The following is a 23,825-nucleotide window of genomic DNA, read 5'->3' as shown; positions in this document are numbered from 1 at the left end:
TCCTTTTGCTGTGTCCCAGAGGTTTTGATAGGAAGTATTTTCATTCTCGTTGCATTCTATGAATTTCCTTATTCCCTCCTTAATGTCTTCTATAACACAGTCTTTTTTCAGGAGGGTATTGTTCAGTTTCCAAGTATTTGATTTCTTTTCCCTAGTTTTTCTGTTATTAATTTCTAGTTTTATTGCCTTGTGGTCTGAGAAGATGCTTTGTAATATTTTGATGTTTTGGATTCTGCAAAGGTTTGTTTTATGACCTAATATGTGGTCTATTCTAGAGAATGTTCCATGTGCGCTAGAAAAAAAGTATACTTTGCAGCAGTTGGGTGGAGAGTTCTGTAGAAGTCAATGAGGTCAAGTTGGTTGATTGTTGTAATTAGGTCTTCTGTGTCTCCATTGAGCTTCTTACTGGATGTCCTGTCCTTCTCCGAAAGTGGTGTGTTGAAGTTTCCTACTATACTTGTGGAGGTGTCTATGTCACTTTTCAGTTCTGTTAAAATTTGATTTATGTATCTTGCAGCCCTGTCATTGGGTGCAAAAATATTTAATATGGTTATATCTTCCTGGTCAATTGTCCCTTTTATCATTATGTAGTGTCCTTCTTTATCCTTTGTGGTAGATTTAAGTCTAAAGTCTATTTTGTCAGAAATTAATATTGCTACTCCTCTTCTTTTTCACTTATTGTTTGCTTGATATATATATTTTTCCATCCTTTGAGTTTTGGTTTGTTTGTGTCTCTGAGTCTAAGGTGTGTCTCTTGTAGGCAGCATATAGACGGATTGTGTTTCTTTATCCAGTCCGAGACTCTCTGTCTCTTTATTGGTGCATTTAGTCCATTTACACTCGGCGTAATTATAGATAAATAAGTGTTTAGTGTTGTCATTTTGATGCCTTTTTATGTGTGTTGTTGACAATTTCATTTTTCCACTTTTTTGTGCTGAGACGTTTTTCTTTGTAAATTGTGAGATCCTCATTTTCATAGTATTTGACTTTATGTTTGCTGAGTCGTTATGTTTTTCTTGGTTTTTATTTTGAGTTATGGAGTTGTTATGCCTCTTTGTGGTTACCTTAATATTTACCCCTATTTTTCTAAGTAAAAACCTAACTTGTACTATATCACCTTGTATCCCTCTCCATATGGAAGTTCTATGCCACCTGTATTTAGTCCCTCTTTAAAAAAAATTTTTTTTTTTGATTATTGTGATCTTTTACATAATGACTTCAATGATTCCCTGTTTTGAGCATTTTTTTTTAATTAATCTTAATTTGTTTTTGTGATTTCCCTATTTGAATTGATATCAGGATGTTCTGTTCTGTGACCTTGTGTTGTGCTGGTATCTGATATTATTGGTTTTCTGACCAAACAATTTCCTTTAGTATTTCTTGTAGCTTTGGTTTGGTTTTTGCAAATTCTCTAAGCTTGTGTTTATCTGTAAATATCTTAATTTCGCCTTCATATTTCAGAGAGAGTTTTGCTGGATATATGATCCTTGGCTGGCAGTTTTTCTCCTTCAGTGCTCTGTATATGTCATCCCATTGCCTTCTTGCCTGCATGGTTTCTGCTGAGTAGTCTGAACTTATTCTTATTGATTCTCCCTTGAAGGAGACCTTTCTTTTATCCCCGGCTGCTTATAAAATTTTCTCTTTATCTTTGGTTTTGGCAAGTTTGATGATAATATGTCTTGGTGTTTTTCTTTTTGGATCAATCTTAAATGGGGTTCGATGAGCATCTTGGATAGATATCCTTTCGTCTTTCATGATGTCAGGGAAGCTTTCTGTCAGCAGATCTTCAACTATTCTCTCTGTGTTTTCTGTTGTCCCTCCGTGTTCTGGGACTCCAATTACACACAAGTTATCCTTCTTGATAGAGTCCCACATGATTCTTAGGGTTTCTTCATTTTTTTTTAATTCTTTTATCTGATTTTTTTTCAGCTATGTTGGTGTTAATTCCCTGGTCCTCCAGATTTCCCACTCTGCATTCTAATTGCTCGAGTCTGCTCCTCTGACTTCCTATTACATTGTCTAATTCTGTAATTTTGTTGTTAATCTTTTGGATTTCTGCATGCTGTCTCTCTATGGATTCTTGCAACTTATTAATTTTTCCACTATGTTCTTGAATAATCTTTTTGAGTTCTTCAACTGTTTTATCAATGTGTTCCTTGGCTTTTTCTGCATACTGCCTTATTTCATTTCTGAGGTCATCCCTGATGTCTTGAAGCATTCTGTAAATTAGTTTTTTATATTCTGTATCTGATAATTCCAGGATTGTATCTTCATTTGGGAAAGATTTTGATTCTTTTGTTTGGGGGGTTGTAGAAGCTGTCATGGTCTGCTTCTTTATGTGGTTTGATATCGACTGCTGTCTCCGAGCCATCACTAAGATATTGTAGTGATTTATTCTATATTTGCTCACTGAGTCTTATCTTGTTTTGTTTTCTTTCAATACACGTGGATGGGCTACTAGATTGTGCTGTCTTGATTGTTGTAGCCCTTGAATTACTTATGACCTATTACCAGCTGGTTTGGGCTGTTGCCAGATATATATGCCTGAGTTTATTCACTATTCTTGAGTAAAATCTGATTTTGGGTCATCAAGTGTGTGCTGCACCCTAACACCTATCCACCTCGAGAAGTAGTGGTGATAGTTGTGTGCACCAGATTCTATTAGCAGCTGAGGTTCGCACTCCAGGGGGGGCAGGATGCTGACAGGCTTCCCCCAAGTGTCAGTGAGGTAGGTATGTCTCTATTCCTAAAGCACCTTGGTCGGAGGGCTCTGCAGCTGTACCTTAGGCCACCTATGCAAGTAACTCTACAGATTGGTAGGTGTCACCCTCCTTAGACCCCTAAGGCAAGAGGCTAGGTGGTCTGGGGGGAGCTTCAGCCCTCAGTTCCCTGTTGTGGGTCAGTTAGGGCTCTGTTGAATAAGCAGAGATACTGGGAAATTTGTTTTTCCAGTAAATCCACTAAAAAAAAATGCAGTCAGATCCCTATCAGAAATGCTTTTGCATTATAATAGCCACCTTGTTCCCTTTAGGGATGAAAGCCCGAAATATGGATCATATATGCTTGGCTGGAGCTGGTTCTGTGTTTTTAGTCCGATTAGGGAAGGATTTTTGGTCCCTGGGTTTTTTGTGGTTGCTTCTCTCAGGCAGGAAGAATGGGTTAGGAAAAGACCAAAAAAAAAAAAAAAAAGGGAAAAGAAAAGCCGTGGAGCCGGAGCCATTCTCCCTTTGGCTCAGGAAATTCCAATGTTAATGAAGCCGCCTGGGAAGGGGAGGGGAGGGTTCAGAAAAACAGGAGACAGTAGCACCCCGGAATATAGCCAAAGTTGCTTATCTTGCTTGGGATGACTATTTTATCTGAGATTCCCTAGGGGCGTGTCGCCTACGTGTGCTGGCTGTGTAGAGATTGCCCCCCAGGGTCTGGCCCGCAGAAGCCGCAATCAGATCCTCCGCTGCCAGTCCAAAGCCCAGCATCAAGGTTCCCTGGCTGGGACGCTGCACTCCCGGCTCCAAAATCAGTCGCTGCCTCCCAGGGACTTCTCCTCCCGCCAGCCGCATGGCCGTGCTGCCCGCGCGGACTGGCTGGGCCCCCTCCCGGGGTCAGTTCAAGGGGGTAGGTCTGCGCCCTGTGTTTGCGCAGTGACAGGATGCCGTGCTCAGCTCTCCTGTGCCCAGTCCAAAGCCCGGCGCCAAGGTTACCTTACTGGGACTCTGGCTCCAGGCTCCGAAAACAGTTGCTGCTTCCCCATAGTTGTTCATTCTCCGTCTGTGTCACTCTGGTCAACTCTTTAAATCTGTGTTTGTTGTTCAGGGTTCGTAGATTGTCATGTATGTGATTGATTCACTTGTTTTTCCAAGTCTTTGTTGCAAGAGGGATCTGAGGTAGCGTCTACCTAGTCAGCCATCTTGGCCCCCTCCACCAAGAGTCTGGTGTTAATTTTTATGTGTGGTATGGAATTTGGAATAAAGGTTGAGCTTTTTTTCTTCCACAAATATCCAGTTGTTCATTACTATTTATGGAAATAAACTATCCACCTGTTATTGACGTATCTTGGCATCTGTACAGAAAATCGATTGACCTGACCAGAATTCAAATACAAATTTAATTTTATGAATATGAATACAAATACAAATTTTTAAAATAAATTTTATACAAAAAAATCCTGAATTATTTTAAATGAAACAGTTTGGAAATGTATGTGAGTATGTGTATATGTGTGCATATGTGTGTGTGTATTCATTCTGACAATTTATTAACGGAGATCTAAATGATAATATACGAAATCATACTCGTATTAAAAGTTTTCAGACTTTCCGTAGTCAACTTTTGGGTGTTTATATAGGTTGAGGTGACTGAAAAATGTATTCACACACATGCAAAAAGACTAAATTAATGAAGATAAGTGGATTTGTATTTTAAGATCCTATAGGTCTCGGTGAAGAAAGGGATGTTAAAAGCTATGAGAAAAGTGATTAGATCTGGGTTTTAAAAATAAAAACCATTTGCTGAGTTATTGGATGGGCTCAGCCTTGTTGTCATTGTTATTAGTTACCATCAAGTTGATTCCATCTCATGGCGACCCCATGTATGCAGAGTAGAACTGCTTCATAGGGTTTTCAAGGCTGTGACCTTACAGAAGCAGATCACCAGGCCTGTCTTCTGAGGTGCCTCTGGGTGGGTTTGAACTACCAAACTTTTGGCTACTAGTCAAGTGTTTAACCGATTGTCCCACCCAGGGACTTGAATCAGCTTTAGTTACTTGAAAGTTGGGCATATTCCGCTATTATTCATAACAAAGCCTTATTAGCAGCCATCACACAGTGTATGTTTCAATATTTTTTTGTATAAATTTCATGTGATAAATTCCTTTTTGACTTGAGCACTATTGGGAAATTGAGCATTTCTAAAAGAAGGGTACCCATTACCCATTGCTGTCAAGCCAATTCCAACTCATTGTTACCCTACATGTTCCAGAGTAGAACTGAGCTCCATGAGCTTTCTTGGCTGTAATCTTTACAGAAGCAGATCACCAGGCCTTTCCCCACGGTGCTGCTGGGTGGGTTCAAACTGCCAGCCTTTTGGTTAGTAGTCAAGCGCAAACTGTTTGCAACTGACCATGGGCATGTTTTTTCCCATTGTGCATGAGGTCACCATGAGTTGGAAGCCATCTGAATTGAAGCTAACAACAGCAACAACAGCAATGCCCAGGGACACTCATTAGAATGATTGAAGAAGCTGCCAGGTTATGACAGTTTCTTTCCTATTTTACAAAATTGTTCTACATCTGTAATGCCAGTTTAAACTTTGTCTTCTATAAGATATTCTTTTTTCCTATTTAAGCCACCATATTTTTGAACAGTGGGCACAAACAACAGAAAAGAAATCTGTGTGGAGTTTGAAAGGTTTTTCTGAATGCTGCCACTTTCTAAAAGTTCAGAAAAACTAATTTCACATTAAATAAGCAACAGGGGATATTTCTGGTTCTGCCAAGATGGAATAGCCCCATTGCTTCTAGGTCCTTCCTCTTACAACCAAAATACCTTGCAGAGCACAGATGGAAAGATGGAAAAAAGAAGATGGGTTGTCTAGGGACACAGGACTTGAGGACTATACAGTGATGAGTTCCCTGGGGGTTTTCTTATTACCTCCCATATCCCCTGAACAGGGCACTGGAGAAGCTTCCAACTCCAAACCATCCACAAGCACAGACAAAGCCCCAAGAAAGTCTGGTTGACTTTAGCCAAAGGTCCAGGAATGGATGGGCTACCAGCACAAAACTTTTTGTGGAAATACCCACTCTACTCAGGCAAAAACCAATGGAAAAACCTCAATTCCCTATATCTCAGGGGAAGCAGGCAGCAGCTCTCCAATTTCTTCACTAGGTGGTGTCTTTAGGGCTGAGCATGGAACGAATCTTTCATCTCCTGCCTGGAAGCAGACACTGGTCCATAGTAGTGTCAGTCAGGTCCAGTGGTGAGCTAAGCCTCTCCCCATACACAGTAGTCAGGCTTAATAATGCAGGGATAGTCACGAGAAGGCTTCAAATGCCCCTCCCCATCTGCAAGGACCAATGGTAAGCTGACACTCCACCTCCAGCCTGCAACAACAAAGTGATATGAGTCAGTCTTTGGCTATCGCCTTGCTGGAGGCAGGGGAGACCAGCAGTGAGAAGATTATATGTTCTCATTCAGAGGCAATGTGGTGGTACTAGTCAATGCCCCACTTTCACTGGGAAGGTGAAAATGAGGTGAATAGGGATCTGAACATCCACTCCACCCATCTGCAACAAAGCAGTGTGAGTCAGCAGGGCCCAATGGGAAGATGAACATACATATATACCTGGTCATCATGGTACGCCTGTTTAAAAAAAAAAACAAAGGTTAAATAGGAGCCATGGTCTCATAATACAAGACACAAACATGTCCAGGATGCTATTAAAAAATCACTCATACCAAGAACCAGGAAAATCACAACGTGAATGCAAAAATACAATCCACATATGCCAACAACATGATCAATCATATATTAGAATTATCTACCACAGGTTTTGTAAGTAGCCATCATAAAAATGCTATAATAAGCAATGTTCTTGAAACAAATAAAAAATATCTGTAAAGAATGGGAGTTATAAAAAAAGAACCAGATGAAAATTAGAGAACTGAAAAATACGATTTAAAAAAAAAAAAAAACTTATTGAAAGGCTCAACAGTAGAGTGGACATGACACAGGAGAGAATCTGAACTTGAGAACAGACCAATAGAATTTACCCAATCTGAGCAAAAGACAGAAAATAGGCTGGGCAGGGTGTGGGGGGATGACAACATCTCAGGGACCTGTAGGAAATAACAAAAGAACTAACATTTGTATAGTCAGAGACCCAGAAGGAGTGAAAAGACAGTAGGATTGAAAGGGTCTTTTAAAAAAGAATGGCTGGGGGTGGGCAAATTGACAGAGTAAGAAATTGCTCCCCTTTATCCCCCTGCAACTAACCCACTTAAAATGAATAAAAAGGAAGTGAGGCCAAGATGGCAGAGTAGTCAGACACTTCCTGTGGTCCTTCTTACCACAAAGACCAAAAAAAACGAGTGAGTAGATTATATATGACAATCTAGGAGCCCTGAACATCAAAGGCAAAGTTGAGGAATCGGACTGAGCAGCAGAGGGAAGGAGAGATGGTTCAGAAGCAGCCAGAAGTTGCCAGACCTGACCCAGAAGGAACAAGCACCCCACAAGCCAGGATTGGCTGGTGTCAATGGTGAAGCAAGCAGTGGCTTTTGTGAAGTGTTTTCGACATCGGGGAGACCAATCGGTGGGGAGTCTGCTCATGCCTCCAGAATCAGCTCAAAGTGGCACTGAATCAGCAAAAGATAAGCACATGCATCTAACCTACCTCACAGATCAAAAAACACCCCTTTGGGAAAAACTTCTCTTCCACTTACTGATCCCTTCCCACCCTGCACTGGGTCTGAGCTGGCTTCAGAGAGTGCCACATCCCCTGGGCCAGAAGTAGGACACATCATGGGCTCTGAGCCATTGTCCCAGCCTTGGAGAGGGAAAAAATTAACAAACACAGAAAAAATAATCTGCTGGCTCCCCTAAACCAGAAAGTCAGGGCAGAAACAGCTCCTTTGCCTAGGCACAGGCATAACAGATCCACGGACTTTGAATGCATTTCGCCCCTTCATAGACCTGTGTGGGCCCATTTCAACAGAGTAGGCCCTCATTAGCACAATACAACAGGGTATATACCTGAAGTCAAACGTCAACTGTTTCAGCTATATGGTGGAGAGGTAGGCTCATGATATTTGACACCACTCTGCCCGTTAAGCAGGGTCCTTACCTGCCCACATCAGGGGTCTGAAGACACATGACTCCATCCACGACACCTAGCCACCTGTGAAAGGTTTTCAACAACAAGTGGTGCCTCCCAGTCCTTACCTAGACAACAGCATTGGGTGCCCATAGTCCAGCTGCAAAACCCACCCACTTACATGCTCTAGGAAACAGGGACATGCTTTCCTTACATACACTCAGGGACAGTTGTAAGCCTCCTGCCTTGCTCGATGCGTGACCCCCTAGTACAACCAGATACCTGTACCTACACCAATCACCCCTGCTCTTCAAGAACTGTAGATGAGAGCCTGCACCACACGCTTGGTGACAACCTGGACATCTGAGCTGAATCCGTATATGAAAAGTAAACAGACTCCTGAGCTCACGTACCTAGTAAAAGCCCTAACCACCAGGTGACAGGATGTTAGAGCTTCAAAGGTGGCAATAATCAAACTAGCTCATTCTAGCAGCCTATTTGGGCATATCAAAACAAAACAAAACAAGAAGCTAGGACACAGTAACCAAACAAAATAAATAAACACAAAAACTTATTGATGGCGCAGAGACAACAGTCCATATCAAATTACATAAAGAGGTAGACCATGATGGCTTCAGCAAGCTCCCAAAACAAAGAATCAAGAAATCTTCCACATGAAGAGAACTTCCTGGAATTACTGGAGGCAGAATACAAAAGATTAATATACAGAACCCTTCAAGAGATCAGGATCAGGCAAAATGCAGAACAAGCCAAGGAGCACACAGACAAAGCAATAGAGGAACTTAAGAAGATTAGAGAAAAGCATAATGACAAATTTAATAGGCTGCAAGAACCCATAGAAAGACAGCAAACAGAAATCCAGAAGATTAACAATAAAATTTCAAAATTAGACAACTCAGTAGAAAGTCAAGGTCAATTTACAGCAAGAAATGCACACATCCAAAAAGTAGAAAGGGCCAAAATCAATATAGTAACCCTACAACTTGAACAAACAGAAAGCAACAAAAGAAGCCCTTGGGTACCTGAAGAAAGCAAATAATAAAAATTAGAGCAGAATTAAATGAAAGAGAGAAGAGAAACACAATTAAAAGCGTTAACAGGACCAAAAGCTGATTCTTTGAAAAGATCAACAAAAGCAATAAACCACTGGCCAAAGTGACAAAAGAAAAACAAGAGAGGAAGCAAATAACCTGAATAAGAAATGAAATGGGCGATATCACAACAGGCCCAACTGAAATTAAAAGAATCATAACAGAATACTATGAAAAACTGTAAAAAAAAAAAAAAAAAAAAACTATACTCTAAGAAATTTAAAAACCTGGAGGAAATGGACAAATATCTAGAAACACACTACCTACCTAAACTAACACAGAGGTAGAACAACTAAATAAACCTATAACAAAAGAAGAGATTGGAAAGGTAGTTTAAAAACTCCCAACAAAAAAAGCCCTGGCCCTGACGGCCCCATTGGAGAATTCTACCAAACTTTTGGAGAATAGTTAACACTACAAAAGTGATTTCAGAGCATAGAAAAGGGTGGAATACTCCCAAACTCATTCTATGAAGCCAGTATATCCCTGATACCAAAACCAGGTAAAGACGCCACAAAAAAAGGAAATTACAGACCAATATTCCTCCTGAACTTAAAAGCAAAAATCCTCAACAAAATTCTACCCAATAGAATTCAATAACATATGAAAAAAAAAAAATAGTTCACCATGACCAAATGGGATTTATACCATGTATGCAGGGATGCTTCAACATTAGAAAAATAATTGTAATCCACCACATAAATAAAATAAAAGACAAGAACCACATGATCTTATCAATTTATGCAGAAAAGGCATTTGACAAAGTCCTCATTCATGATAAAAGCTCTCAGCAAAATAGGAATAGAAAGGAAATTCCTTGACATAATAAAGGGCATTAATACAAAGCCAACAACCAACATCATCCTAAATGGAGAGAGTCTGAAAGCATTTCCCTTGAGAATGGGAACCAGACAAGAATGCCCTTTATCACCATTCTTATTCAACATTGTGCTGGAGGCCCCAGCCAGAGCAATTAGGCTAGAAAAAGAAATAAAAGACATCCAAATTGGTAAAGAAGAAGTAAAAGTATCTCTAATTGCAGATGATATGATCTTATACACAGAAAACCCTAAAGAATCCACAAGAAAACTACTGGAACTAATAGAAAAGTTCAGCAAAGTATCAGGATTCAAGATAAACATACAAAAGTCGGTTGGATTCCTCTACACCAACAAAGAGAACGTCAAAGAGGAAATCACCTAATCAATACCATTTACACTATCCTCCAAGAAGGTAAAATACTTAGGCATAAATCTGATCAGAGACGTAAAAGATCCATACAAAGAAAACTAAAAGACAGTACTGCAAGAAACCTATGTAAGTGGAAAAACATACCTTGCTCATGGATAGGAAGACTCAATATTGTGAAAATGTCTATTCTACACAAAGTGATCTATAGATACAATGCAATTCCAATCCAAATTCGAATGGCATTTGTTAATGAGATAGAGAAACAAATCACCAACATCATATGGAAATAGAAGAGGTGCCAGATAAGTAAAACATTACTGAAAAAGAAGAACAAAGTGGGAGGCCTCACTCTACCTGATTTTAGAACCTGTTATACTGCCACAGTAGTCAAAATAGCCTGGTACTGGCACAACAACAGATATATAGACTAATGGAACAGAATTGAGAATCCAGATGTAAATTCATCCACTTATGAAAGGCTGATATTTGACAAAGGTCCAAAGTCCATTAATTGGGGAAAAGACAGTCTCTTTAACAAATGGTACTGTCGAAACTGGATATCCATCTGCAAAAATATGAGACAAGACCCATACTTCACACCATGCACAAAAACTAACTCAGAATGGATCAAAGACCTAAATCCAAATCCAAAAACCCACTGCCATCGAATCGATTCCAACTCATAGCAACCCTATAGGACAGAGTAGAACTGCCCCGTAGAGTTTCCAAGGAACACCTGGCGGATTTGAACTGCCAACCTCTTGGTTAACAGCTGTAGCACTTAACCACTACACCACCAGGGTTTCCTAAATATAAAATCTAAAATGATAAAGACCATGGAAGAGAAAATAGGGACAACGCTAGGAGCCTTAATATATGGCATAAACAGTATATGAAACATTACTAACGGTGTACAAACACCAGAAGAGAAACTAGATAACTGTGAGCTCCTAAAAATCAAACACTTATGCTTATCCAAAGACTTCACCAAAAGAGTAAAAAGACAACCTACAGAATGGGAAAAATTTTTTGGCTATGACAAATCCAATCAGCATCTAATCTCTAAAATCTATAAAATACTGCAAAACCTCAACAACAAAAAGACAACCCAATTTAAAAAATGGGCAAAGAATATAAACAGGCACATCACCAAAGAAGACATTCAGGAGGCTAACAGATACATGAGGAAATTCTCACAATCATTCGACATTAGAGAAATGCAAATCAAAACTAGAAGATACCGTCTCACCCCAATAAGGCTAGCATTAACCCAAAAAACACAAAACAAGTGTTGGAGAGGTTGTGGAGAGACTGGAACACTTATACACTGCTGGCGGGAATGTTAAATGGTGCAACCTCTTTGGAAATTTTTTTGGCGCTTCCTTTAAAGCTTGAAATAGAAGTACCATACGATCCAGCAATCCCACTCCTTGGAATATATCCTAGAGAAATAAGAGCCCTCACGCGAATAGATATATGCACACCCATGTTCACTGCAGCACTGTCTACGATAGCAAAAAGATGGAAACAACCATGGTGCCCATCAACGGGTGAATGGATAAACAAATTGTGGGGTACTCACACATTGGAATACTATACAATGATAAGGAACACCAGTGAATCTGTGAAACATCTCATAACATGGATGAATCTAGAAGGCAATATCAGTCAGTTGAAAAAGGACAAATATTGTATGAGACCATACAGTTTGTAAAAAGATATTATAAGAACTCAAGAAAAGCTTTAAACAGAGAAGAAAACATTCTTTGATGGTTACCAGGGTGAGGAGGGAGGGAGAGGAATAGTCACTAACTAGGTAAACCAAAAACCAAACCCAGTGCCATTTAGTCGATTCCAACTCATAGCGACCCTATAGGACAGAGTAGAACTGCCCCATAGAGTTTCCAAGGAGCCCCTGGAGGATTTGAACTGCCAACCTTTGGTTAGCAGCTGTAGCACTTAACCACTACGCCACCAGGGTTTCCTAACTAGATAGTAAAAAAAAAAAAAAAAGAGATAGTAGACAAGAATTATTTTAGGTGAAGGGAAGGGAAACGCACAATACAGAGGAAGTTGGCACAACTGGACTAAACCAAAAGCTAAGAAGTTTCCTGTATACAACCAAACACTTGGAGGGACAAAGTAGCAGGGGCAGGGTTCTGGAGACCATGGTTTCAGGAGACATCTAGGTCAGCTGGCATAACAAAGCTTATTAAGAAAATGTTCTGCATCCCACTTTGCTGAGTAGTGTCTACGGTCTTAAAAGCTAGTGAGCAGCCATCTAAGATACATCAATTCGTCCGAACCCACCTGGAGCAAAGGAGAATGAAGAACACCAAGGACACAAGGAAAATAGGAGCCCAAGAGACAGAAAGGGCCACATAAACCAGAGACTACATCAGCCTGAAACCAGAAGAACTACGTGGCTACCACCAATAACTGTCCTGACAGGGAACACAACAGAGAGTCCCTGATGGAGCAGGAGAAAAGTGGGGTGCAGAACTCAAATTCTAGTAAAAAGACCAGACTTAATGGTCTGGCTGAGGCTGGAGGAACCCCAGAAGACATGGCCCATGGACTGTCTGTTAGCACAAAACTAAAACCATTCCTGAGGCCAACTCTTCAGACAAAGATTAGACACAAAATGACACTGGTGAGGAGTGTGCTTCTTAGCTCAAGTAGACACATGAGACTATGCAGGCAACTCCTGTCCGGAGGCGAGATGCAAAGGCAGAGGGGGACAAGAGCTGGCTGAATGGACGCAGGAAATACAAGGTGGCGAGAAGGAGTGTGCTGTCACACTATAGGGAGAGCAACTAGGGTCACCTAAGAACACGTGTATAAATTTTTGTATGAGAAACTGACTTGAATTGTAAACTTTCACTTAAAACACAATAAAGAAAAAAAGAATGAATAAAGACAAACGACTCTATACATACATTTATCATAGATTAAATTGTGTCCTCCAAAAATGTATGTCAACTTGACTAGGCCATGATTCCCAGTATTACGTGATTGTCCACCATTTTGTCATCCGATGTGATTTTCCCATGTGTTGTAATTCCTGTCTCTGTGATGTTAATGAGGTGGGATTAGAGGCAGTTATGTTAATGAGGCAGGACTCAATCTACAAGATTAGGTTGTGTCTTGAGTCAATCTCTTTTGAGATATAAAAGAGAGAAGTGGGCAGAGAGACAGGGAGCCCTCATACCACCAAGAAAGCAGCACCGGGAGCAGAGCACATCCTTTGCGGAATTTGATGCTAGCAAACCAACTCTCAAGGAATGGCTAAAGGAAGTTCTCTAAACAGAAAGACTTGGAACTTCAGAAAAGAAAGAATATCAGAGTGGGTAAAAATAGGGGTAAATATAAAAGACTATCTCACCTCTCATGAGTTTCCTAAATCACATTTGATGGTTGAAGCAAAACTGTAACATCATCTTATGTGCTGCTCAATGTGTGTGGCGAATATACCTAAAACAACTATATTTCAAACGTGGGAAGGGTGCTTGTTGTCCCTGTCAGTTGTCACCAAATTGACTCTGACCCATGGCGACCTTATGTATAACAGAATGAAATGTTGCCCAGTCATGTGCCATCTTCTTGATTCTTGATATGTTTGAGTCCTTTGCTGCAGCTATGCATCTGCTTGAGGGTTTCCCTCATTTTCACTGACCCTCTATCAAACATGATGTCCTTTTCTAGCGATTGGTGTTTCCTAATGATATGTCCAAAGTAAGAAAATATGAAGTCTCCCCATCCTTGCTCCTAAGGAGCATACTGATTATACTTCTTCTAATATTGGTTTGTTCATTCTTCTGGCAATCCACAGTATATTCTATACTCTTTGCCAACATCACAATTCAAACACATCAATTCTTCTATCTTCCTTTTTCATTGTTCAGCTTTTGCATGCAAATGAGGAAATTAAAAAGACTATGGCTTGGGTCAGGTACACCTTAGTCATCAAAGTGACATCTTCACTTTGTAAAATTTTTTTTTTTAATTTTTATTGTGCTTTAAATAAAAGTTTACAAATCAAGTCAATCTCTCACACAAAAATATATACGCACCTTGCTATATACTCCTAAACGCTCTCCCCGAAATGAGACAGCACACTCCTCCCCTCCACTATCTTTTTTCGTGTCCATTCAGCCAGCTTCTGACCCCCTTTGCCTCTCATCTCCCCTCCAGACAGGAGATGACAGCATGGACTCATGCGTCTACCTGATCCAAGAAGCTTGTTCTTAACCAGTGTCATTTTCTATCCCATTGTCCAGCCTAATCCTTCTCTGAAGAGTTGGCTTTGGGAATGGTTCCAGTCTTGGGCTAACAGAAGGTCTGGGGACCATGACCACCGGGGTCCTCCTAGTCTCAGTCAGACGGTGAAGTCTGGTCTTTTTATGAGAATTTGGGGTCTGTATCCCACTGCTCTCCTGCTCCCTCAGGGGTTCTCTGTTGTGTTCCCTGTCAGGGCAGTCATCAGCTGTACCTGGGCACCATCTAGTTCTTCTAGTCTCAGGATGATGTAGACTCTGGTTTCTGTGGCCCTTTCTGTCTCTTGGGCTCATAATTGCCTTGTGTCTTTGGTGTTCTTCATTCTCCTTTGCTCCACGTGGGTTGAGACCAATTGATGCATTTAGATGGCTGCTTGCTAGTGTTTAAACCCCAGACGCCACTGTCCAAAGAGGGATGCAGAATGTTTTCTTAATAGATTTTTTTATGCCAATTGACTTAGATGTTCCCTGAAACCATGGTCCCCAAACCCCTGCCCCTGCAACGCTGGCCTTCAAAGCATTCAGTTTATTCAGGAAACTTCTTTGCTTTTGGTTTAGTCCAGTTGTGCTGACCTCTTCTGTATTGTGTGTTCTCTTTCCCTTCACCTAAAATAGTTCTTACCTACTATCTAGTTAGTAAAAACCCCTCTCTCTTCCTCCTTCCCCACTCTCCTAACCATCAAAGAATATTTTCTGTTTAAACTATTTCTTGAGTTCTTATAATAGTGGTCTCATACAATATTTGTCCTTTCGCAACTGACTAATTTCACTCAGCATAATGCCTGCCAGATTCCTCTATGTTACGAAATGTTTCATGGATTCATCAGCATTCTTTATCAATGCATAGTATTCCACTGTGTGAATATACCATAACTTATTTATCCATTCATCTGTTGGTGGGCACCTTGGTTGCTTCCATCTTTCTGCTATTGTAAACAATGCTGCAATGAACATGGGTGTGTACATATATCTGTTCGTGTAAAGGCTCTTATTTCTTTAGGATATATTCCAAGGAGTGGAATTGCTGGATCATATGGTAGTACTATTTCTAGCTTTATAAGGAAGCGCCAAATCAATTTCCAAAGTAGTTGTACCATTTTACATTCCCACCAGCAGTGTATAAATGTTCCAGTCTCTCCACAATCTCGCTAACATTTATTATTTTGTGTTTTTTGGATTAATGCCAGCCTTGTTGGAGTGATATGGAATCTCATTGTAGTTTTGATTTGCATTTCTCTAATGGCTAATGATCGTGAGCATTTCCTCATGTATCTGTTAGCTACCTGAATGTCTTCTTTAGTGAAGTGCCTGTTCATATTTTTTGCCCATTTTTTGTTACATTATTTGACTTTTTGTCGTTGGGTTTTTGCAGTATCATGTAGATTTTTTAGAGCTCAGAGGCTTATTGGGAATGTCATAGCTAAAACCTTTTTCCCAGTCGGTAGGTAATCATTTTACTCTTTTGGTGAAGTCTTTGGATGAGCACAGGTGTTTGATTTTTAGGAGCTCCCAGTTATCTAGATTCTCTTCTGCATTGTTAGTAATGTTTTGTATACTGTTTACACCATGTATTAGGGCTCCTAACATTGTCCCTATTTTTTCTTCCATGATGTTTATCATTTTAGATTTTATATATAGATCTTTGATCCACTTTGAGTTCGTTTTTTGTGCATGGTGTGAGGTATGGGTCTTGTTTCATTTTTTTGTAGATGGATATCCAGTTGTGCCAGCACATTTGTTAAAGAGACTGTCTTTTCCCCATTTAACTGACTTTGGGCCTTTGTCAAATACCAACTGCTCATATGTGGATTGATTTATGTCTGGATTCCCAATTCTGTTCCATTGGTCTATGTATCTGTTGTTGTACCAGTACCAGGCTGCTTTGACTACTGTGGCAGTGTAATAGGTTCTAAAATCAGGTAGAGTGAGGCCTCCCACTTTGTTCTTCTTTTTCAGTAATGTTTTAATTATCCAGGGCCTCTTTCCCTTCCATATGAAGTTGGTGATTTGTTTCTCCATGTCATTAAAAAATGTCATTGGAATTTTCATTGTATCTATAGATAGCTTTTCATAGAACAGACATTTTTACAATGTTGAGTCTTCCTATCCATTAGCAAGGTATGTTTTTCCACTTATGTATGACTCTTTGGTTTCTTGCAGTGCTGTTTGGTAGTTTTCTTTGTATAGTTATTTTACATTTCTGGTAAAATTCATTCCTAAGTATTTTATCTTCTTGGGGGCTACTGTAAATGCCATTGATTTGGTAAGTTCCTCTTTGATGTTCTTTTTGTTGGTGTAGAGTAATCCAACTGATTTTTGTATGTTTATCTTGTATCCCGATGCTCTGCAGAACTCTTCTATTAGTTTCAGTAGTTTTCTTAAGGATTTCTTAGGGTTTTCTGTGTATAAAATCATGTCATCTGCAAATAGAGGTACTTTTACTTCTTCCTTGCCAATCTGGATGCCCTTTATTTCTTTATCTAGCCTAATTGCTTTGGCTAGGACGTCCAGCACAATGTTGAATAAGAGTGGTGATAAAGGGCATCCTTGTCTGGTTCCTGTTTTCAAGGGGGATGTTTTCAGACTCTCTCCATTTAGTATGATGTTGGCTATTGGCTTTGTATAAATGCCCTTTAATATGTTGAGGAATTTTCCCTATTTTCGTATTTTGCTGACAGTTTTTATCATGAATGAGTGTTGAACTTTGTCAAATGCCTTTCCTGCATCAATTGATAAAATCATGTGATTCTTGTCTTTTATTTATCTGATGTATTGCATTCATTGTTTTCTAATTGTTGAAGCACCACTGCATACCTGGTATGAATCCCACTTGCTCATGGTAAACTAATTTTTGGTATGTTGTTGGATTCTATTGGCTAGAATTTTGTTGAGGATTTTTATGTCTAAGTTCATGAGGGATATAGGTCTGTAATTTTTTTTTTTTTTAATGGTATCTTTACCTGGTTCTGGTATCAGGGATATGCAGGCTTCATAGAGTGAGCTTGGGAGTATTCGGTTCTTTTCCACGCTCTGAAATATCCTTAGTAGTAATGGTGTTAACTCTTCTCTGAAAGTTTGGTAGAGCCCTGCAGTGAAGCCATCCAGGCCAGGGTTTTTTTTTTTGTTGGGAGTTTTTTTTATCACCTTTTCAATCTCTTCTTTTGTTATGGATCTATTTAGTTGTTCTACCTCTGTTTAGGAAACCCTGGTGGCATAGTGGTTAAGTGCTATGGCTGCTAACCAGAGTCGGCAGTTCGAATCTACCAGGCGCTCCTTGGAAACTCTATGGGGCAGTTCTACTCTGTCCTATAGGGTCACTATGAGTCACAATCAATTTGATGGCACTAGGAACCGGGTACCTCTGTTTGCGTTAGTTTAGGTAGACAGTGTGTTTCTACGAATTCATCCATATCTTCTACGTTTTCAAATTTGTTATAGTACAATTTTTCATAGTAATCTGATATGATTCTGCTAATTTCAGTTGGGTCTGTTGTAATATCCCCCATCTAATTTCTTATTTGGGTTATTTGCTTCCTCTCCTGTTTTTCTTTTTTCAGTTTGGCCAGTTGTTTATCAATTTTGTTGATTTTTTCAAAGAACGAGCTTTTGGGCTTGTTTATTCTTTCAATTGTTTTTCTGTTTTCTATTTCATTGAATTCTGCTCTAATTTTTGGTATTTGCTTTCTCTTGGTGACTGAGGGTTTCTTTTGTTGCTCTCTTTCTATTTGTTCAAGTTGTAGGAGTAATTCTTTGATTTTGGCCCTTCTTTTTGGATGTGTGCATTTATTGATTTAAATTGACTTCTGAGCACTGCTTTTGCTGTGCCCCAAATGTTCTGATAGGAAGTGTTTTCATTCTCACTGGATTCTATGAATATATTTATTCCATCCTTCATGTCTTCTATAATCCAGTCTTTTTGGAGCAGGATATTGTTCAGTTTCCAAGTGTTTGATTTCTTTTCCCTGCTTTTTCTGTTATTGATTTCTACTTTTATTGCCTTATGGTTAGAGAAGGTGGTTTGTAATATTTCAATGTTTTGGATTCTGCTAAGGCTTGCTTTATGACCTAATATGTGGTCTATTCTAGAGAATGTTCCATGTGCACTAAAAAAGAAAGTATACTTGACTGCTGTTGGGTAGAGTGTTCTGTATATGTCTATACGGTCAAGTTGGCTGTTTTGGCATTTAGATCTTCCGTGTCTTTATTGAGCTTCTTTCTGGATGTTCTGTCCTTCACCGAAAGGGGTGTGTTGAAGTCTCCTACCATAATTGTGGAGCTATCTCACTTTTCAATGCTGATAGTTTGTTTTATGTATCTTGCTGCCCTGTCACCGAGTGCATAAATACTGAATATTGTTATATCCTCCTGATATATTGTCCTTTTAATCATTATATAGTGTCCTTCCTTATCCTTTTTGGTGGATTTAATTTCAAATTCTATTTTATCAGAAATTAATATTGCCACTCCTGCTCCTTTTTTGACTACTGTTTGCTTGATGTGTTTTTTTCCATCCTTTGAGTTTTAGTTTGTCTTTGTCTCTAAGTCCAAGGTGTGTCTCTTGCAGGCAGCATATAGATGGATCATGTTTTTTAATCCATTCTACCACCCTCTTTCTCTTTATTGGTGCATTTAGTCCATTTACATTCAGCGTAATTATGGATAGGTACGAATTTAATGCTGTCCTTTTTATGTCTTTTTTTGTGTGTTTTTGACAGTTTCTTTTTCCCACTTAATTTTTTGTGCTGAGTAGTTTATCTTTATGTATTGTCTTTTCCTCATATTCATGTTGTTGATTTTGTTTCTCCTGAGTCTCTATTTCTTTCTTGTATTTTATTTTGATGTGTAAGATAGTTTGTCTCCTTTGTGGTTACCTTAATATTTACCCCTATTTTTCTAAATTTAAACCTAACTTTTACGTGTTTGTATTGCCTTGTCTTCCTCTCCATATGAAGGATCTATGACTATAGTTCTTAGTCCCTCTTTATTATCTTAATGTTGTCTTCTTTTACATAATAATATCTCTGTTTTGAGTTTTTTTTTTATCATGATTTATTTTTATGATTTCCCTGTCTGGGTTGACTTCTGATTGCTCTGCCCAGTGTTCTAGTCTTGGGTGATTTCTAAACAAAGAACTCTAGTATTTCTTGTAGTTTTGGTTTGGTTTTTTCAAATGCCCTAAACTTGTGTTTATCTGGAAATGTCCTAATTTCACCTTCATATTTGAGAGACAGTTTTGCTGGATATATGATTCTTGGCTGGCAATTTTTTTCCTTCAATACTTTGTATAAGTCATCCCATTGCCTTCTTGCCTGTGTGGTTTCTGCTGAGTAGCCCGAGCTTATTCTTACTTACTTTCCTTTGCAGGTGACTTTTCATTTATCCTTAGCTGCTCTTAAAATTCTCTCTTTATCTTTGTTTTTGGCAAGTTTGATTATAATATGTCTTGGTGACTTTCTTTTAAAATCTTCCTTATGTGGAGTTCGATGAGCATCTTGGACATATATGTTCTCATCTTTCATGATACCAGGGAAGTTTTCTGCCAAGAAATCTTCAACAATTCTCTCTATATTTTGTTATCCCTCCCCATTCTGGTACTCCAATCACTCATAGGTTATTTCTCCTGATAGAGTCCCACATGATTCTTAAGGTTTCTTCATTTTTTAAATTCTTTCATCTGATTTTTGTTCATATATATTGGTGCTGTGTGCTTTATCTTTCAGTTCACCAATTTTGCTTTCCACTTGCTCAATTCTGCTCCTCTAACTTTCTATTGCATTGTCTACTTCTGTAATTTTATTGTTAATCTTCTGCATTTCTGATTGCTGTCTCTCTATGGATTCTTGCAGCTTATTAAATTTTTCATTATGTTCTTGAATAACCTTTTTAATTTCTTAAAATACTTTATATGTGTGTTCCTTCTCTTGTTCTGCATATTGCCTGATCTCCTTCCTAATTTTGTTCCTGATGTCTTGAAGAGTTCTGTATATTAATCTTTTGAATTCTGCATCAGGTAATTCCAGGAAGGCACCTTCATCCAGAAGATCCATTGATTCGTTGTTTTGAGAGCTTGTTGAGGCGATTGTGGTCTGTTCTTTATGTGACTTGATATTGACTGCTGTCTCCGAGCCATCTGTAAGTTATTGTATTAGCTTATTTTATGTTTGCTTACTGTATCCTAGCTTCTTGCTTTGTTTTGTTTTGATATGCCCAAATGGGTTCCTTGAGTGAGCTAGCTTGATTATTTTCACCTTTAGTGCTCTGAAGTCCTGTCACCAGATAGCTAGAGCTGTTATCAGGTACATCAGTCTGGGAGTCCATTCACTTTTCTTGTGTGAATTCAGCTCAGGTATTTTTATCCAGGTAGCTGATCATCAAGTGTGTGGTACAGGCTCTGTCCTACAGTCTTAGAGGCGCAAGGGTGATTGGTAGAGGTACCGGTATCTGCTTGTAGCAGGGGGTCGTGATCTGAACAAGCGTATCTGAGGAAAGAGTGTCCCTCTTCCCTAAAGCGTACAGGTGGGTAGGTTCTGTAGTAGACCATGGGCATCCAATGTTTTTGATTGTAAGGACTGGGATGTACCAGTTATCCTTGGACCCCTGTCGCAGGTGGCTGGGTGACCTGAGTGGAGCCACCAGTCCTTAGGCCCCTGATGTGGGTAGGTGAGGACCCTGTTTAATAGCCAATGTGTGTCAAACTTCAAATACCCACCTCTCCACCACGCACCTGAAACAGTTGTAGTCTGCCAACAAGAAGCTGTTCTCCTGAAATAGGCCTACACAGGTCCACGCGTGGAGGAACCTATTCAAAGTCTACGGACCGTTTATACCTGGACAGGTGCCACTTCTGTCCTGAGCTCCCCAGGTTAGTGGATGTGGCCAATTATGTTTTCCCCCAATTGCAAATTTATTCCTTCTCCAAGGCCAAGAGAATGGCTCCAGGCTATCAACATGGCCTATCTCAGGCCCAGGGAAATCAACAGCCATTGAAGCCAGCTTGGGGGTGGGGGGCACAGTAACATGTACAGAAGTACTCAGCTTTTGCCGAGAGCACTGTTCTTCTCTGGTTCCAGAGGTGTGAGTAGGCTGTGCAGATGGCTGCTTCTCCCTGAGGAAACAGCGGCCAACTCTACTACCAGTCTGCCACAGCCACTTCTAGGAATTGTGACTGAGGGATCCTGGCAATTCAGGTCTGGCAACTCCTCTCTGTTTCTGAACCGTCTCTTTCTCCCCCTTGCTGCTCAGTCTGTTTTCTAACTTTGCCTTTGATGCTCAGGGCTCCTAGGTTGTCATAAATATAATTTTTTCACTTTTTTGGGGGTGGTCTTTGTTGTAAGAGAGTTTGCAGGAAGTGTCTGGCGATTCCACCATCTTGGCCCACCTCACTGTGTAAAATTTTGAGGAGGCCTTTCACAGCAGATTTTTCCAATGCAATACATCATTTGATTTCTTGACTGCTGCTTCCACCATGGATAATGATTGTTGATCCAAGTAGAATGAAATACTTGGCAACTTCAATTTTGTCTTCATTTGTCGTGGTGTTGTTTATTGGTCTAGTTGTGAGGATTTTCTTATTCTGAGGAAATATTTCAATGATGTTCAATGTGTTCTTAATTTACTTTTCAGATTGTTCACTGCTAGTGTGTAGAAACACAACTGGTTTTTGTGTATTAATCTTGTATCCTGTGACTTTACTGAATTCATTTATTAGCTTTACTAGCACTCGTAGATTCTCATGTCATTTGCAAATAGAAATAGTTTTATTGCTGTGTTTCCAATTTGGATACCTCTTATTTCTTTCTCTTGTCTAATTGCTGTGGCTAAAACTTCCAGCACAATATCAAAAAGCAGTCTTTGTCTTGTTCCTGATCTTAAGGTGAAGGCTTTCAATCTTTCACTATTGAGTGTGATGTTAGCCATGGGTCTTTGGAAATGCCCTTTATCATGTCGAGGAACTTTCTTTCCATTCTAGTTCGTTGAGTGTTTTTTTATCATGAAAGGGTGTTGGATTTTGTCAAATGCCTTTTCTGCACCTATTGAAATCATCATGTGTTTTTTTTCCTGTGTTCTATTAATGTGGTTTATTACATTGATTAATTTTTTTATGTTGAACTACTCTTGCATTCCTGGGATAAATCCCATTTGGTCATGGTATATAATCCTTTTAATATGCTGCTGAATTCGATTTGCTAGTATTCTGTTGAGGATTTTTGCATCTGTATTCATAAAGGATATTGGTCTGTAGTTTCCTTGTGTTGTCTTTACCTGGCTTTGGTATCAGAGTAATGATGGCTTCAAGAATGAGTTAGGAAGTGTTCCCTCCTCTTCTAATTTTTTGAAGAGTTTGAGAAGTATTGGCAGTAATTCTTTAAATGTTTGATAGAATTCACCAGTGTAGTCATCTGGTCCTGGACTTTTCTTTTTTGGAAGGTTTTTGATTACTGATTCAGTCTCTTCACGTGCTGTTGATCTCTTGAGACCTTCTATTTCTTCTTGAGTAAATTTAGGTAGTTTATATGTTTCTAAGAGTTTGCTCATTTCATGTTCTTTTTTAAGGAATTATAGCATTAGCAAAGAATGTTGAATATACCATGGACTCCCAGAGAATAAACAAATCAATCTTAAAACAAATATAACCAGAATGTTCCTTAGAAGCAAGGATGGCAAGACTTTGGCTCTCTTACTTTAGGCACTTCATCAGGGAAGATCAATTGCTAGAAAACGACATCATGTTTGGTAAAGTAGAGGGTCAGGAAAAATGAGGGGAACAGTCGATGAATCTGATTGATACAATAGCCACACCAATGGACTCAAATATACCAGTGGTTATGAAGGTGGCACAGGACAGGGCAATGTTTCATTCTGTTATAAATAAGGTCAACATGAGTTGGAGCCAACTTGATGGCAACTAACAACAATAACTTCTCTATCATGAACATATGTTGTTCTTGCCTACCTGGTAAAAACACCCTGGTTTTCCTCTGGGAAACCATTGTTCTTCAAATCACAATCCGTGTAGTTTGGTGGGGGTTGACAAGCCCCCACAGCCTAAGGCAGGCATGTGACCCAGGCAGGGCCCTTCAACACAAGCCCTGGCTATAACTGAGAAAACTACTGTCCTCCAAAAAGGATAAAAGGGGAGCCTGACTGGAAGTGTTTCCAAAAAAGCAAAACCTAGAGATGGAAAGAAATGGAGTGCTGATGACATTTTTTGAGCCCTGGATTCTGCCATGTCTGTAGCCAACAAGTTCCCTTTTCTTGTATAAACTAGTTTAAAATTGGTGTCTGTCACATACGGCCAAGAATCTTGCTTAATTGACCATCCATGCCAATTCTGTTATCTGTAGCTTTGATAAGCATTTCCTTATAGCAGGGTTTAGTGTGACAATGGGCCCAGTGGATTTTTTTAAAGCTGCATTTGCAGAAGCAAACATAGTT

This window comes from Loxodonta africana, chromosome 9, assembly GCF_030014295.1.
Source record: "Loxodonta africana isolate mLoxAfr1 chromosome 9, mLoxAfr1.hap2, whole genome shotgun sequence".
In the NCBI taxonomy this organism is placed as follows: Eukaryota; Metazoa; Chordata; class Mammalia; order Proboscidea; family Elephantidae; genus Loxodonta; species Loxodonta africana.
Note: the sequence above shows the minus strand (reverse complement) of the source record.